This window comes from Choloepus didactylus, chromosome 7, assembly GCF_015220235.1.
Source record: "Choloepus didactylus isolate mChoDid1 chromosome 7, mChoDid1.pri, whole genome shotgun sequence".
In the NCBI taxonomy this organism is placed as follows: Eukaryota; Metazoa; Chordata; class Mammalia; order Pilosa; family Megalonychidae; genus Choloepus; species Choloepus didactylus.
The window spans coordinates 79,302,983-79,320,180 of NC_051313.1; positions in this window are offsets into that span (position 1 = coordinate 79,302,983).

The following is a 17,198-nucleotide window of genomic DNA, read 5'->3' on the forward strand; positions in this document are numbered from 1 at the left end:
AGAACCTATCATGTGCCAGGCACTCTAAATGAATAAGGAGCTAACAGGTAGTAGCAAGTGCTAAAATGAAATTAAGACAAAGTGATAACATGGAATGATGTAGACTACTTAAGTTGGGCAGTCAGGAAAGACCTTTCTGAGGAGAGGACATTTAAGCTAAGTCTTAAATGATAAGAAGGAGGCAGCCAAGCAAAGATCTGGGACAGGGCTGGGGGTGGAGGGCAGAAAGCAGGGCAAAGGGCACTGCTATGGCAAAGGCCTTTAAGACAGAAATGAGCTTGGCGAATTGAGGAACAGAAAAGATCAACTGGCCAGAATACAGAGAGCTGGGTGGAGAGAAGATAAGATGAAACTGGAGAGTTAAGCTGAGGCAAGGAAGGGTGGGCTTTGTGGGATGGAGTTAAGCAGCTTAGATTTTATTCTAAAGGTAACAGAAGGCTTTAAGCAGTGAAGTGACATGATATGATCTACATTTTTTAAAGATCTCTCTGGATGCTGTTTGGAGAATAAATGGTAGTGAGACTAGATTAGAATCCAAGAGATCAATTAAGAACCCATTGCAATACTCCAAGCAAGATGTACTGATAGCTTTAAATAGAGTGGTAGCCTTGGCATTAGAAAAATGTGAATATAATTTGAAGGTAGAGGTGGCAAGACTAGCTAATTCATTACATATAGGCCATGAAGGAAAGAAGAATCAAAGATGACACCTAGGTTTTTGGCAACTGGGTGTGTGGTCATATCACTTAACTGAGATGGGAACACTGTGTAAAAGCACTGGTGTGCTGGTAAATGTTTTACAACCAACTCCTGGCAGGAAAAATCCCTGACTTGCAGTGTTTGATGATTTCAGGGGTGTAAATACTCCCACCATTTCTTATTTCAGACTACAGACATGATCTCATTGAATGAGAGATGGACACAAGTCAGCTTTGGGGACATGGTAGAAGTCGGCCCCAGAACATCATTGTTAAGTAGCAAGTTTTGAGGAGGGAGTAAAGAGCTCTATATTGGTCTGGCCTAAAGACCAAAAGCCCTATTAGACATACAAGAGGCATGTCAAGAAGTTAATTGTATGTGTATACAAAAATTAAGTTGTATTTTTGCAATAAAGATACCTAGACTACATTATCTTATCTCCCTACAGAAATGTTTCCACTGATCTCTTTCTTCTCTCTCTTCTTTTTCTGCTCTTCTCTCTTTTCTAATTTGTGTATATGTGTGTGTGCACATTTTTATGCATTAGTTTTCTAATACTGCTGTAACAAATTTCTACAAACTTAGTGGCTTAGCACAAATATATTACCTCATAGGTCAGTAGGTCAGAAGTCTAACATGGTTCTCACAGGACTAAAATCAAGGTGTCAGCAGAACTGTATTCCATTCTGGAGTCTCTAGAGAAGAATCTGTCCCCTTTCATTTTCTAGTGTCTAGCAGCTGCCAGCATCCCTTCGTTCAGAGTTAGCAACGGCAGGTTGAGTCCTTCTCATGGCACATCCCTCTGACCTCCTCTTCTGCCTTCCTCTTCCACTTTTAAGGACCCTTCTGATTATATTCAGCCCACCTGGATAATCCCAGATAATCTCCCTATTTTAAGGAAGCTTATTAACAACCTTAATCCCTTCCATCTGCAACATTAATTCCCCTAATTTAACATATGCACAGGTTCCAGGGACTGGGATATGGACATCTTTGGGGGACCATTTTTCTGCCTACTGCAATATGTCTGTACATCTCTGTGTATGTATACACACACAGGGACAAATATGTATATGTTTATGTCTGCATACCTGTACATATATAGCTATATATGTATGTAAGGGCAAATGTGTATCTATGCCATCATAAATTTCTATAACACATAAACTTATACATACTTTGAACTAGAACCTTGTGCCAGGAAGAATTCTCTCTCTACAAGAACAATACTTCCTTTTTTCAGTCTAAAAGGACTGGAAATTCCATCATGTTGCCCTTACCTTGTTTCCCAAGGAACTCAGAGCTAAACTTAGGTCTCAGATGTAATAACTTACTCATCCCAGGTAACCACTACATTTATCACCCTCTAATTCACATCATATCTGTATCTGAATTTCTTAAAAATAATTGTACTGTATTTTATTCATTTCATATTAGAAACCATCTCAAATGCTTTTTGGAAATAGAGTAAGTTATGAATTATAAACAATCACAGCTCTGAAGGAAATCCCAGGAAAGCAATATGATAGCATTGCATGTCACTTAGCTTCATGTAGACCCCAACATTAAAAAACAAATAACAGAAAGCTGAAACCGTACAGCAATAAGACTAAATCCCTGAGAAGGGAAAGAACATTCACACTAGCTTTCATTTTCCATACTTCTGAACTCTGAGGCATTCCAAGAATATCAAAATGTGATAATCCCAGTCAGATAGAGTAACCAAAAGAAAAAAGAAAGCTTTCCAGGAAGGAGCAGAGCCTGAATGGTTGGATGCTTTCATTACATGGAAAGCTTTGATTTGCCCCAGGTTTTGCCACTCCCTGAACATTCTCACCCTTTCCTAATATTTCACTTCAGGAGCCAAGGGACCCAGAAACATTTAAAAAGATTTCAGATGAGCCATTGTGCATGAAATATTTTCACACACATTAAAAGCCCCCAGCCAGCAGCTACAAGTAGTCCCAGCAACAGCCTGCACCACTGTCCCATCCCCATCCTGTCATTGGTGGTGGCCTCATTAATTCAATCCCACCTGTGAAAGTAGCTTATGGATCCCAGACCTTGAGGCCTGCATCCAGAGTGAGAGGACAGGACTTCCAGGACTGGGCCTACCCTCCACTCACCCGCATTTGGGTGATCCTGCTCTTCTGCCATGATCTAGATCTGCATCAGGGAAAGACACATAACCAGGGTGGATCGGAAGGAGGCCTCAAATACCTACCACGGGAAGAAGCTCTGATAGCCACATAGCCCCACCTCAGAGACCCAGTCGCCTACTTGAGGATATCTCCCCTCGAACATAGGAGGCAGACCTAAGCTCAAAACCTGGCCCTGAATTCTAGCAATATGTGGCCCTGGGTAAGTCACTTAGGTCTCAAGAACCTCAGGGTCCTCATCTCTAAAACAGGAGCAAGAGATTTGCTGTGAGGCTGAAATGCCACTCACATTGCCTGACATAGTGAGTGCTCCATAATTGGCAGCTACTAATATTGATGAAAATAATTAAATTAGTAATATCCCATCTGGTATACCCAAAACACATTGTCTATTGGGTAGTCCAACCAAATCTGTTTGTATGCATTCTCAAAATAAGGCTCTAGAAAGAAATCCAGTTCATAGCAAACAGCATAACCAGCATTTAGTAAGCAAAAAGCATAAAATAATAATAATAATAATACCCATCACATATTGCAGGCATACTCTGTACCTGTTATCAGATGAAGCAATTTTTTAAAAAAATAACTTAGAATAATCTGTATAAACTAATCTATAGTTATTCTTTTTATACATGAAGTTACTCATTTTATACTTAAAATAAGGCACAGAAAAGTTAAGTACTTGCCCAAAGCTGCACAGTTACTGATTTGCATTTTTACCCCAGGCCTGTTTAAGGCCAGAGCTGATGCTCTTGATTCTATTCTTGGCTCAGTTTATTGCATTTCAGAGGAAATTGAGAATCCTACGAAAAGCGTATCTTTTAAATGTCCATTCATATCATTTACAGTGACCACATGATCTTCCAGGACTGGCCTTCCCTCCAAGAGGCACATTCCCCTTACCTTGCTTCTCACATTGTGGACCAAGCCGCCTGCTTGTTTTGTAGCCTTTGCCAGGTGCTCAGTTGAGTACTCTGGCAGCTGGTCCCAAAGGGTCCCCTCTGTATGTTCCGTTCTCTTGATTCACTGAGGTCAGCTGCTGTCAGGCATCCACCTTTTGAATGGTGGGGGCAGAATCTTTCCGTTCCTTTCCATAATAGCACCAATTTTTGTTCTCTGCCTCCTCCCTCCCTCCTAGAAAGCAACAGTATTTTAATACTGGCTAAGAACTTCAACTCAAAAAGTTAGGTAAACCTAATTTTAAACCTTGGCACATCATTTTATTAAATACATGTCCCTGGGTATGTTATTGCCTACAACCCAGTTTTTCCATTTGTATGATGGAGATAATAATGGTATTTACCATACTGGTTTCTTAAAAAGATTATATAATTAAATGAAGATTAAATGTACAGCTTTTAGCACATTTACTTAGCATTCAATTATGTAATACATTATTATTATAACACCATCACAATTTTAATGTTTAATGTCTACTTTCCTGACAAGCTATGAGTATCATATTCACTATTGTGTCCCTGGTGCCAATCACAGTGCCAACCCCCAGCTGGGGCTTAATGAACACTGTTGCTTGAATGAACAAAAGAATATAATGAAAGCACCCTCTATCAAGCATATCATGATCAGCTCTCACACGCCCCGTGGTGGTGATGCAATGAATTCTCCTACCTGGGGATTCCTAACCTCTGCCTTGAGTGGAGGGAGTGGAAATGGAAACAGACTGAAGCATCATTGCACAATAGAAGAGGAGGCAGGAAGCAGGTAGGCAAGGGCTGGGGAGATGGTTGCTAAGCTTGTGTCTGTGACTTCCCCAGCAGGGAGAGAAGTAGAAATACTTTAAGGAAGCTTTCTACATAAAACAAAACCCCTGCACCATGCTCTTTCAAAACACTTGAATTTCAACAATGATACCATGCAGACTTGGGACCACATGGGACTCATTATATTCTGCGTATATAAGTATTTGAGGGAGCCTTCTATATAACCCATCCTTCCAAAGAGATTTCAGTATATGCTTCTCTAATCTTTTGTTTTCTTGTGGCCAATGAGTAACCACTCTAGAAAAAGAAAAGAACTAAACCAGAAAGATGGAAAGTGGTGGAATGGGGATAAGGCAGCATCTTAGTTTCCTAGAGCTGCTGTAACAAGGTACCATAAACTTGATGGCTTAAAGCAACAGAAAGTTGATGTCTCACAGTTCTAGAGGCTTGAAGTCAGAACCAAGGTATTGGCAAGGCTATACTTTCTCTGAAGTCTGAAACGTGCTGGTGGTGGCTTGCCAGCAATCTTTGGCCTTCTTTGACTTGTGGATAACTCAAGCCATGAGTTATCAAGGCTGTCTTCTCTATGTCCAAACTTTCTTTCCTTGTAAGGATACCAGTCCTGTTGGATCAAGCCCATCCTAACTCAGTTTGGCCTCATCTTAACTGATAAAACTTCAAAGATCCTTTTTTCCAAACCCATGGGACCATGGGTTAGGACTTGAACATGTTTTTGGGGTAGCACAATTCAATCCATAACAGCCAGTGTCAACTGAGTTTGGGGAATGAGTTCTAGGGAAATTTGAGGAAGTAACATGGGAGACTGATGGGCCTGCCAAACAGTGATGTTTGATATATTGTGAGATAGGTGGAGAAAGTATTTTAAGGTATTTTTTCTGTGTGAGGTCAATGGAATTCATCTTTGAAATCACTTCACAAGACTTCAGTACACATTTAAATAGCTTTTCAAAGCTTTTATGGGACATCTAAATAGTGGTTCTTTTGAACATCACACCTTGCTAAGGCTGTTCGAAAGGAGTCCCGCTTTCTTTGGTTTTCACACACAATTGGTCAATGAAAATCCATTACTATAAACTGGACTATGTAGATAGGGTGTTTCCTCTCTTAACCCTGTAGCCATATACATATTTATATAAGGCCCTGTATAATGACTTTCTCCTTCAAAGCTGCCCTTCATTCCATATGTTCATATGTACAGATTTCAGCTGTATTAAAATGGTTACTTGAAGAAGCCAGCAAATCTTCCAGCATAATTCTTCAAGAATCCACACCCCTTTAAGCACAGATTTCCAATAAAACTGCCTTCTATACCTCATTTCCTATGTTTTGTGGAAGGAATAGCAGTTGCTGGTCTCCCCCAATATCCATGGAACAACAAGGGCTGTACAGGTTGTAAACTGCCTCTTTCGGCCCTTGCTCTGCTTTCACTCTCCCAACTATTAGCAGTGTGACCTTACAATCTTAAATTCTCTGGTCCTCCAAGTCTTTATTTTTTTTTATTTCCTTTTGAAAAGACTATATTGGATTTCAAATGGTTCATTTAAAAAATCAAGAATAAGAAATTACATGAAGTTTAACTCTTGCTCTCTCCCCCACTTTCCACCCTGATCAATGCTGTATCAATGGATAAAATTTGCTCTCTTTCTATACTTTTTTCTGTATAAACACACATATATATGTGTATAATATAATTTTTGCAAATAAAAATACGTATTGTACTATATATTATGCATTTTTCACAAAAATTAGAGCATATTAGACATAATGTTTTGCAACTTGTTCTTGCATATCTTCAAATAGAAAAGATAATAAAAATAAAGTTTTATAAAGCTCAGGTGAAATAACCTATGTAAAAACACTTAACATTATAAGATACTGTATAGAAGTATCATATTGTTATAACTAGGATATCTTTGCTAATAGTTTGCTTTTCCTTGTGCTATACATGATGACCAGCTTTCTTTCCTTCCCTTGGTATCTTGAAAATTCCCTTTTCCCTCAATTCAAAGATACACTCATCTTGCTTTAATTAGTTTGACCACAAAATTGTCACCTTAGTCAAACTACTTCATGTCCTTATGTCTCAGCATCTTCAGCTCTAAAAAGATGATAATATTTAAAAGTGTTACTACAAATAAAATATCTAGCACAGAATCTGGCTCTTAATAGCCATTCATTAAATATGAATCCCATTCTTTGCTTTGACCCTATAAATTAACATCTTCAGGTTGATATTCAAAGCCCTGATCCCACTGTCACTTGCCACATACTCTGTTCTTAATCAACTGATACTATCTGTTATCCCCCAAAAGTACCCCATTCATCCCTTGTCGCTTCTCCCAAAATAATTGTCTGTCAAAATCCCGCACATCTCAATGTCAACCTACCAATAGAATTCTTCTGATGTTCTTGGAGCAGATGTGATCTCTTCCGTCTTTGAGCTTCCGTAGCATCCTATTTGTGCCGTCACATTTTCTTCTGGCTTTCTCTTATCCTCACCCCCAATCTGCTATAAATTCTTTCCAAACATACTAGCTCTTCCTCACCTGTGTACCCCATACCACAGCACATAGTCTCACATAAAGTAAGTGCTCAGTAAATAATTTTTGCATTGAATTAATTGGTCAATATCTGTGATTATGAGGCATTGCTTCTAGGAATAGTAACATTTTCAATATTAAACCTTATATTTCACAGTTATTATTTTGAGCTTTTGGTAGTCTATAAATATATTTAAAGATAGCTTGTAAACAAATATTCTCTTAATTCCTTCAAATCCTTATTTTAGGGAAGAAATTTTATACCCAATTTATTTTACACTAAAGACAAATACATAAATGTTCCTATATTTAAGATAAGGAAAGACAAAATCAATTTATCAGTTATTTTCAGTGCTTTATCACTTAAGTGGAAACAATTCTGAAGCAAAGCTACTTGAATATTCTGGAATGTAGATAGCCACTAATCTCATACAGACCAGAATAATGATCACAAATCTTGTCATATATAAACTAAAGCTGTGACTATAACATCTAGAAACTACACACATTTTATAGCTATTAAAAGTAGAAGCTTAGCCCATCAGTCTCCCTTATTCAATATCAATGTTTGTTTTTGAAGGAAGTAGTTCTCTTTATAAATAAGGACACACACATGTTGCTGAAATTGAACAGAGAAACAGAGACCTCCAGTGGCTGAGCGGCTTTGCATAGAGAAACACAAAATGTGAAAGCAGATGGAAAAGATATAATGGATTATTTACCCAAAGGTTCTTCAGTCTAGCCTTTCTTTCCTGCCATGTATTTTAGTACTTCACCAGCTCCTGTCCAAATGTCTGAGGTGAACTGTGTTCCCACCATCACACTAGGAAAATCATTCTCCTATCCAATAGAACTTGTTACTAGAAAGTTTACCTGCTATTTATTTCACATTTTTATTGTTATATTGTATAATCAATTTAAATCATTATATCTTGCAAATATTTTCTGTCACTTACTACTTAGTTTCACTGCTTATAAGCATTAATACTTAAATATATTAAAAATTCACAATTGATCTGTGTTAGATGAACTACACAGACTACATTATGTAAGAAGAAGAAAGTCCCACACATAACAAATATAACATTTCAATAATTCAAATTAAGGGGGAGAATGCAACAAAACAAGCCTAGACTGTGAAATATATTTTCTAAACAGAATTTCATTATCTATATTAATTATGTAATTCCACTTAATCTTGAAAAGTGTTTCCAAAGAGCAATTAATAAGATACTTGCTTTAACAAAGTCAAAAGCACAAACATTGCCTGAATATAAATAAAAGGGGGTGACGGGTTGTTTATGAAAAGTCTGAGGATCTTTTGAACAATTGGTTCTCTAAAGTATGTTAAATGCTTCTTCTGAGGAAAACAAAACATATCAGTTTTCTCTTTGTCCTGTACTGCCTTTGTCTTTGGTTTATAATACTAGAAGAGTACATGGCTTCACTTATTCAATAAACAAGTACTTTGTTGGGTGTTGAGGATATAATTATGAACATACGAATTTTTTAAATATTCAGAATCAATATTAACCAAACAATAAAGTTCAAATTGAGTTCCTTCAATCGGTCAACAAAATAGACCAATTTTTGTTGAATACCTATTAGATAGTCCATTTCTAACAAAGAGATTATCTCTAAGTCTGATTTCTTAAGATAAAGTCAGAGATAACAATAAACAGTGCATTCAAAAACATATTTTCCTCACAAATATTCATCCAAGTCCCCTGGCTTAGTTTCCCCGCTGCTAAGACAAATGCCATACAATGGGTTGGCTTGAGGTTTCAGGGGCTAGAAGGCTTGCTTCCTCCCAGAGTTAGTATCTGCTGGCTGGCCAGAAATCCTTGGTTTTTCAGTCACAGTGAATCATCTCCTTTCTCTTCCAGGTTTCAGTAACTTCCAGCTTCTTGCTCCTCCATATGGCTTTCTCTTCATAAACTCCAGCAATAGGCCCTCATTCAGTTAGGTCACACATTAACTAAAAATAACATCTTCAAAATGTCCTATTTACAATGGATTTATAGCCACAGGAATGAATTAAAGTTAAGAACATGATTTTTTCTGGGGTTCATAATTCAATCTACCTCACACCCTTTTGCAAATCCTATGTAATGGATGTTTCCTCTGTAACACAGCATTGAGGTTGAATGCACAGGGCATGTAAAAAAAAAAGAAGTTTGGTTAATTTAAGATATTAGCATAGGAAGAACACAGAATACGTATTTGTGTAAATTTATACCTAATATCAGGACACCTAAGGTCACCTAACAGGAGCCATGCCTTCGAATTCGCAAGGTCAGGCACATATCAAATACTAAATAGATATTTTCTCAATAAATGACCAGAAATAAGCTATATCACTAACCTCCATCATTTCCAAACATGTCAAGTGTGTAAGTCTTTTATGATAATTCATATTCTGTGTAACCTATTTCTGGATGGATATGAATATTTTTCAAAATAACCCACCAATTCAACAGAATGGCTGAGTTCACTGTTGCAAGGGTAGAGAGGAAGAATTTTTTTAAAATGAAAAACCGTCATAAGATTCAAACAACTCCCTAGTCACGAATGAGTTATGCCTAGACACTTAATCAAAATATGGTCTTTTCCAAAATATTTTATACCTTTTTAAAAATAGAAAATCATTTACACTATCATTTTGCTTTCTACGTCACTCTAAAGTTCTTTATCAGTATACACATTTGCTATCTCCTTGGATATTTTGAGCTTCATAAAAATGTTTCTTTCCTTTATTTATGTAAGCCCAAAGTGCCAAACTTCAGAGCTTTGTAAATTGTGAATGAGGACCTGATGTCACATTTCTGAAAGACTAGCATAATCGATTGTTATTTTTATCCCTTGATCTCCCATGTGTCAAATTATATTCAAGCTAACTTAACTTTTTCTAGAGCTTGAGATTATAAAAACAATATGTACCTAACACATTTGGTTATTAAATGAACATTTGGTTCATATTACATGGATGAGAGAAAATAAGGCAATGCTAAAAAACAAATAATGAAAGAAAATGTACACAAACATTATCAGTGAAGTAATTTCACCCTGCATTATAAAGCATCTTGGCTAAAACGCTCTGCATACCAATGTCACGAATATACATTTTCAAGTGCTTTCATGTGTGTGGAAGTACATGAAAAGAGGAAATATAATATAAACTAGTGGTTAAGAGTATGGACCAGGTGATGGAAAGACTTGTTCATTTACCAATCATGTGATGTTGGACGAATTACTCAACCTCTCTATGCTCAGTTTCCTCATTTGTAAAATGGCAGAATAAAGATACACAGCTCATCATGAGGATTAAATTAAGGCAATGCGTATAAAGAGCTTAGTATGATACTTGCCCATAAGAAACATTAACATATGGTTGCTATTTAATAGTGAGGAAGTTAAAAATAAGGCTTTATACATTGCTAAAACAATTGCATGTTTTAGAGCAAATTTTAGAGCAAGCTGTCTACTTTAAGGCAAACCTAGTATGCACTGAGAACAATCCAGGTCATAAAGGAAATCTTCTTTCAAATGAAACATTCAGGAGGACTTTAAGCCTAAATGGACAAAAACCTGTGATCCAATGGTCTTTTTCCCTGTTCTCATCTGTTGATCACCTTCTCTTCTTGGATCCTTTTCCCTGTGCTACTTTGGGCCTCCTCCCACAACTCTGATCATTTTTCTCTCTTTCTTTTTTCAACTCCTGAAATGTAGGTCTTTAACATCCAAGCCTTTGCCCTAAACACTCTTCACTTCTCTTTCTCAACTCTCTCTCTCCTTGAACAATTTTTCTATCCATTGTCTTCAGTTAGCACTTCTATGGGGATGGCCTCCAAATCTGGAATCCAAGCCATGATCTCTCTTCTTTGTTCAGTTCTCTATTCCCAGCTGCCTCCTAAAGCACTCTACCTGTCCTGCCCGCACTTCACACTCAGCATATTTGCGCCCTTCCCCATCCACCAGCTCCCCCTCTTGATTTCTCCATTCTTATTAAGGGTGTGGCCATTTTTCCAGCATCAAGATTTACAATTTTGGGAGAACTTCTCACTTCTTTCTCTTATCCTCCAGATCCAAGTTTTAGCCAAGTTCTATAAATATTCTTTAATATTTTTCTAAATAATTCTCTTATTCTATTAGCATTTCTCTCTTAGTTCAGTCATTATCACCTATCATCTGTGATATTGCAAAGGCCTCTAATGGGTCTCCCAACTCTCAGAATCTCCCCCAAGTCTAATCTTACCGTATATTCTTCCTGATCGCAATTCTGATTATGCCCCTTACTTGTTCAAAAACGTTCAGTGGCTCTTCATAACCTGGCACATAATGCCTCACCCCTTTCTCCTGGCATTCCCAGGCCACTGTGACATGGCCCATACCCTACCTTTCCAATCTTATGTCTCCTCTACTATTCTTAATGACTCCTCTCCACTCCAACACAATTGAATTACTTGCTCATTCTGATAGACACTCGGAAATTTCTAACATCATGATTTGTTCATGTTTTCTTCCTCCTTTCTCCATCTGTAATGAGAGTTCATCTCATCACCTTCTTTCAAGATACTCACTTCCACCACACATGCAAGTAATCTTCCTCTGAACTCCTCAAACCATCCAAAATTCTTTTGCAATGCTTTTCATTTTATACTTTTACTATAATCATTTAGGTACATGTCATGTTCCATATGAATTGCCAAGTCAATAAATTATGCAATTTTGTATCCACCATCATACCTCACACAGGCCTTCACATGTACTACATTATCAACTTATGTTAATCATCAAAAATAGTTATGAAATTACCCTCTTGACTTTGAACCTGTAGGCATAAATTTAATTGCCAGCTCAAGATCCTATTCACCTAGACCAGGGATTGCATCATTGGAGTATTATGTGTTCTTTGCACAGTCTACTGAGAATTCCTTAAAACTAAGTAGAGAGAGGGGTGACAATGTGATTGGGAAAGCCATATGGACCACACTCCCCTTTGCCTAGTTTATGGATGGATGAGTAGAAACATGGGGGAAGAAGAAAAAAAAAAAAAGGCACCCAGTGTTCTTTTTTACTTTAATTGTTCTTTTTCACTTTAATTTTTATTCTTATTATTTGTGTGTGTGTGGTAATGAAAATGTCAAAAATTAATTTTGGTGAGTGCACAACTATATAATGGTACTGTGAACAATTGAGTGTACACTTTGTTTTGTATGACTGCATGGTATGTGAATATATCTCAATAAAATGAATAAAAAAAAACTAAGTAAAGAGATTGCTGCAAAAGATGCAGTCAACAAAATCAGTAGACACGAGCACAAACTCAGTGGCAAGAAAACACAAGAATCGAGGAAATCCCACAGTCATCTTTGCAAAATCCCTTTATTCACAGCTGTAAATGCAGCTTCATTAATTAGTGGCATGGGCAAAATGAGCTTGGTAGATCCCTCTGAGGCTGGATGATTTAAGCTTTCTGTGATACCCTTAGGTTTTAACACCCTTAACTAAATTGATGTGCTCATTTGTTTTATTATCATTTTTGTTTCTGTTTTACACCTTTAAGGAGGTTTTGTTCCAACATCACATCACTAAGCAGAGAAAAAAGAAAATTGTGCTTTCTCTACCCTTCCAAATGCCCTTATAGAATCAGAGTTTGAGGTCTATTTAAGAACTCCCAAATGGAGAAGTTAAAATGCAGTCCTTCCTAGGCACCTCCCCATGTCCACAAAGCTGAACTCCCAGTTCCTGTTTTTGAAGAACTATCTGACAAATTAGCCCAATCATGTCATCATCATATTTACAGGTTTTATGCCTCCTTTGGAACTTCTGGATTTTAAAAATAAATTTTAGTTTCTTCCAACATAGTGTCCAAATTTACTGTTTTTCCTTTCTTCACATCTGATTCTATAAACCAGAAACAGAGTGCTCTCCCTCCCTAGTGATGCCCCCCGTTCATCCATCACACCTCCCTCATGCAATCCAGTGCTGTAAACTCTCTTCAGGGAGAATGGGTGGCCAATGGACATGAGCCCATGAATGAATGGTGGGACTATGTAAGACTGCGTCTTGTGTAAGGAACGTTCAAGGGCATGTTTGCCAGATCTTCTGGATGCTGTATGTGGATGGTTTGTCTCCTCTTCAAGTAAAGGAATTCAAGTTCAGTTTTCACCCTTCCTTTTGACATTTATTTTGATGATGTTTCTGTTTTTACATGTATGTTTAATATACACGCACTTTTTAAGATCTATTGGAAGCTGCCACAAAGAATCTGGTCCGTACTAGGGAAATACAAACATAAGTGAGAAATTGCCCAGAAAATGTGGTCAGCCTCTTTTCTCCCAATCCACACACACTTTTTGCCCTTAGCAAAAGCCTAATCCAAAGTCAAAATTATCTTGTTTGAATTACCTCAGTAATTACTCAAGTTTCACTTTTAATTTTCCTAATAAGCACTTAGCCTTTATGTGAATCTTGTTGTATTTCTGACACTTTAGCACATCTATACATTACTTGTTTAGAGATTTCACTTTCAAATGTCACGTTTTGATCATATGAGAATTGAATGCTTCATAAAGGGTACTTTTTGTAATACAAGGTTTCATTTGTACGTTTGGCAAGTGTTGATATGATTATTGTCATGGGGTTTTCTCATAGTAGACTGTTAGTGTGCGTAGCCTGGAGCCCTATCATGGATGATTTCCCTCTTCATCCAGGATATAAAGCTCCCAAATGATCTATACAGGCATTCAAAATGTCATTCAAGCATATTTTAAGAGCGTCATCCAAAGCATATTTTAAGAGCTTTGCAGATTTTTGTCACACTGAACCTCACCCTTAGAAAAAAAGGTATAAAAGACTTCATCAAAATAGTCCCTCCTCTGTTATGAAGTAATCTGGGGAAAGTGGACCACTTTGCAAGAGCTGCTGATGATTTGAGGGGGATTAGAAAGGGCCACAGTCCCTTCCCTGTCCCCAGTTTTCTCTCCATAAAATTCAAGGTGGATGAGGGTGACCTCAAATCAGGCTACAGGGCAGAGATGACCAAAGGGATTCTTGGAATACAGTTAGATCAAAGGGTAAATAAACGGAGGACAGCGAGTGAGGGCTGAACTGAATCAGAGTGTGGACCTGCGCTTTGAGTCTCAAAGCGTGGGGACTGTGAGAATGCCACTCACAGACCTCCGTCTATGGAGGCGTCTTCCACTGAGGCCCCAGACTTAGCACTTTGAAACTCATCACTTTATTTGTGCCAAAGCCACACCCCCCACGGCTGCTCCCTGCCTGTTCCTGGAGACACGGGACCCCTCTGTCTGTTGACTGGCTCCAGAACTTCCCTACAGCTTTGCGAAATGTTCCTTAGACTGTACGGCCGTCTAAAAGGCTTCCACCCAACCTTCTCTCCCTATCTCCTTCACTCGCGGTCAGACTAGCTCTGCCAGCTCTCCATTTCCTCTGACCCAGGCATTTCCCCCTAATAAATCCTTGCATGTTTAATTCCACTTAGGCGTCTGCTTCTTGAAGGACCCAGGCTAACACAAAAGGTACACAGGCTGAACTTGTCTTGACCTACCATTTTGGAAGCCGCTTGTGTCCCAGAACTATTAGACTGAACCTTGTGAAATCACCAACATCCAACCATCTGTGACTTACAAAATTGACAATTTCATATGATTCAACCTAATAGTAGTGCACCACGTTGGCAGAGGTGAAACCCCTGAGGCTCAGCTTTCTAGGGCATAGAGTTTCCTTGAGCCTGAAATAGGACTCTGCACTCCCATTCTTGGCCGGGCTGAAGCTGGGGCAGTTAGCCTAACCCATAAGCCCAGAACAGCTTTGACCCAGGAACTTTGCTTTCTTTTGCCTCTGATCCCCTCAGAAGACCTCCAGCATGTATCCAGTGAAGCCCAGATCTTCATCACTGCTCACCTACAAGAGGGGCATTTAAACCTGTCATGATTCTGCTCCCCTGGTGCAGCCTTTGCTGGGTGGCAATGCCTCAGCATGGAAGCCAATAAAGCTTTGACCCAGAAGGCACCATCCAGTTTGTGGGTAACTCTTCAAAATCTGAGGTACCCTAAAAAGGGAGGAGTCCACATTTCGGGAACCATTACTGACTGCTCAGGCAGGGCGCCATTTCAGAACTCAGGATGACTGCTGCCCAGGAGACTCGGCCCCACCCTTCTGTGTTTCCAGCATAGCCCACTAAGGCAGCTGCTGTTCAGGAGTGAGGAACCCTGAGCATCTTTTTTTTTTTTTTTTTTTTTTTAATTTACAGGTTTTATTTATCTCAATATTCAAAATCTTATAATTTCAACATGTAATACATAAAATTGTGTTATTTTGTATTCTTTTTGTGTTGTTGTTGTAACATTTTTTTAATTAAATTCAGTTTTATTGAAATACATTCACACACCATACAATCATCCATGATATACAATCCACTGTCCACAGTATGATAACATAGTTATGCGTTCATCACCACAATCTATCTCTGAACATTTTCCTTACATCAGAAAGAACCAGAACAAGAATAAAAAATAAAAGTGAAAAAAGAACACCCAAATCATCCCCCCATCCCACCCCATTTGTCCTTTAGTTTTTATCCCCATTCCTCCACTCATCAACACACTAGATAAAGGGGGTGTGATCCACAAGGTCTTCACAATCACAGTGTCACCCCTTGTAATCTACATTATTATATAATTGTCTTCAGGAGTGCAGACTGCTGGGTTGGAGTTTGGTAGTTTCAGGTATTTACTTCTAGCTATTCCAATACATTAAAGCCTAAGAGGTGTTATCTATATAGTGCATAAAAATGTCCACCAGAGCGACCTCTCGACTCCATTTGGAATCTCTCAGCCACTGAAACTATTTCGTCCCATTTTGCATCCCCCTTTTGGTCAAGAAGATACTCTCAGTCCCACGATGCCGGGTCCACATTCATTCCCGGGAGTCATACTCTGCGCTGCCAGGGAGATTTACACCCCTGGAAGTCGAGTCCCACGTAGCGGGGAGGGCAGCGAGTTCACCTGTCGAGATGGCTCAGTTAGAGAGAGAGAGGGCCACATCTGAGCAACAAAGAGGTACTCAGGGGGAGACTCTTAGGCACCATTACATACAACTTTAGACTCTCCTTTGTGGTAATGAGCTTCATAAGGGCAAGTCCCTTGCTCGAGGGCTCAGCACATCAAACCGCCAGTCCCAATGTTTGTGACAACATCAACACCAGTCCAGGTGAGGATGTCCAACACATCCACACCTTCCCCCAGATCCTCGGGGCTGGGGAGGGAGAGGCTGTAAATATATTTTTTATTATCTGCCCAAATTACTCTGGGATGTGTCACTATTTCACTCCAGCCTATACTAACCTACCATATCTCACTTCCTATTCAAAGTTCCATGCAATTGTGGTGTTTGAACAAATCGACTGTAGAGTTGTACCGTTTAGAAAATTTAGATCCTGTACCAAATAGATGTCTATTCCCTTGGTCTCATATGAAAGTTGAAGTTTTAAAACACAATCAATTTAAACCTTTACGCTTTGGCCTGGCTTGCCCTGGTCTTAACCAGACCTGCTTCATTCATATCACTAATTGAAGTCTGGGCTCTTTTTCAGCTTTTTTTTTTTTTTTTTTTTGACAGTGGCTGTATGCACTAATATTGACATTCATATCTGCCGAGCTCTAGCTCTGAGTTTCAGGTGTCTCAGAGATATGCATTGTTCCAGAGACCAATCAGGTTATACGCTAGGGGATCAGCATCTCAAAGTTTAGAGATAGGCCTTACAATTCAGGGATAGAGTTAACTGCTGTAAGAGCTTGCAATCTAGGGACTATTACAATTATTGTGTCCACGTTAGGCTATGATCTAAGATTCAATTCTGAGTTTACACATTGTAGTTAGTCCATATTGGTGAGGCATCATCCCTCTCACCATGTTTTCTCCAACACTTTTACTCCTATATATATATTTTCCTACAATTTTATAGAGTTATGTTCACATACCATACCTTTATCCACAGTGTACAATCAGTTGTTCATGGTATCATCATAAAG